The sequence below is a fragment of the Opisthorchis viverrini genome (genome assembly GCF_000715545.1).
Source record: "Opisthorchis viverrini unplaced genomic scaffold opera_v5_282, whole genome shotgun sequence".
In the NCBI taxonomy this organism is placed as follows: Eukaryota; Metazoa; Platyhelminthes; class Trematoda; order Opisthorchiida; family Opisthorchiidae; genus Opisthorchis; species Opisthorchis viverrini.
In genome coordinates, this window is record NW_008751932.1 from 333,947 (window position 1) to 336,230 (window position 2,284).

Here is a 2,284-nt window from a genome sequence, read left to right on the forward strand (position 1 = left end):
TCATCATCATCATCATCATCATCACCATCATCATCATCATCATCATCATCATCATCATCACCGTCACCATCATCATCATTGGGAAGGGAGCTATGCATTGAAGGCGATAGCTTGCATGCACAAGCCCAATATGAGGGCGCGACTGGATAGTGTCTCAATATTTTCAATCATTGAAGTGGCCCGCCTCGGGGTCTCCATCCAAGAAAACGGCAACGACCAGTGCAGCTGAGTTCGCTGGTAAATAAACCTCCATCGGTTTCTTCTAGATGCGTTTTTCTTTGCTCTGGGTCTGCTCAATGGCAGTTCCTACGGTCTTATGGCTGAAAAAAATGTGCTGTTGTGTAAATATTAGCAAGAGAAAATTGGATTATTTCAGATTCGATTGTTGTTGAAATGCAATTCGTTTTTCACTATCTAATGAAGTTACGAAATCATCCTGTATGACTTACTTTTGGCTTAGTTCGGAAGCAGATGATGGTTACTATTTTTTCTTGTGTCAAGCTATTACCCCATTTTGAGTTCACTGAGCACATCAGAGTTTTTTTTAAATGCACATGATATCTGTTAAACATTGGCGAAAAGCTTGTGAATCCGGAGAACTTAGTGATTTTGAAACGACCAAGTCGATTTTGTACACATTGCAGCAGGTAATAAAAAGCTTGAATGAAATTTTCGTTTACCACCACAATTGCGGAAAATCGTTTTGACCACTCAGGAGGCAGCTGAAAACCCTTCGACAGTCCACGACCAATTTCGGAGCTCATCGAGTAGGCAAAAGCTTTCGTCAACCCATTGTTCCACTTAAGCTTTGTTCAGTTTATTTCCTGCGCTTCGTATGTGAAAGAAAAACTGGAAAAAGTTAATGCGATGCAAAGATGTGCACGCAGAATCTGCTGAGTAGAAGGCTAGTTTTGGTTTTGGTACGCAAGCTCCTGCCAGAGTAAAAATGTATTCGGGTATCAAGCAAAAAGGCACTTATGAGTATGCTGGAGCAATAATTGGATGATTTTAGTGAGAGTAACATGCAAACCAAAGCTGAGGTTTTCCGTTTGCGGGGCTATAGCCCATGACAAACTCAAGCTGGTCACACACCTGATCAACTACTCGTGACCAAATGGCTTAGAGTTTCACTAGCGATAAGATCATTGAATACCTTCTTCCCTCATAAAAATTATAAAATGCACACCGCTTACTATTTGTATAAACGATAAAACTGTTTTACAATACCTCCCAGCTCTCTACAGAACAGATTCACTGGCAGAATGAACCCTCCACCCACGAACACCATAGCACCCCTATGCCTCACAGATTGACCATAGTGACAAACCCCGCGCAGGTCTTTACGACTAACTGAAAAGTATAAGTCTGTAATTCAGTTTCTGCTGTTTATACTGTCTTACAGTCTGGAAGCTCCCCGAAACTTTGTTGTTCTAGCGCACTTGGTCTGGGAGCCGTTCTTTAATTCCAGCCAAATAGGACGAAACACAAGGCTGCCCACAGGGGCGCTCTTTCAACCGAATAACTACCTTATTTTCAGTGCTTTTGCATGAGGACAAAATACATGCAACAAATTATAATAAGGCTACCAGGACCAAACTTTTTTTCGTTTATCTTCTAGTTGATTCCACCTTTTCCCTGCCATATAGCTTTTAGAAAATTCTTCCATTTCCAAAAATTGCTGTCTCAGACTGTCAGCCTGCTTCTAGCTGACTGCGTCAAACAACCCGTAAGATACTAAACTCGGTGAAGAAAAATTACCCAAGTATTTTGATTGTCTGAACAAGGCAAGTTTGACAGTCGTGACAGGCAGTACCAGGCAGTGTTGAAAGAGATCGTATTGTACAACAGATGGGGTGCATTTTATTATCCAGCCTCTTTGTCCGGTAAAGTTGGGAAAGTGTCGTCTACAAGCTCGGGGCTAACAAGCCCCAAAGTCTAGTGAATTTGGAGGCAGATTACGACGACTAGTATAGTATCCTGTTTCCTTTTGAAACACACAATTTAGTGCAATGACAGAAGATAATGAAGACTACAAGCACCGGTCCTGTGGAGTGCACAACCGGACCGGTGACAGAACATCTTCAAAAGTGCCTTCGGGGGTAGATAACATTGTGCGATGGCATTCAGGCGTAACCTATTTATCGGAAACAAAATATCGCTGGACCTATGCCACAGGTTTTCGCCGCAAACGTGTCTACCAAAAGAAGTATTCTGGCCAGTGCGTAGCAAATTGGTATGCGAATTCAGTATTATGAGGCGATATGCCATTCGCTTGACCAAGAAG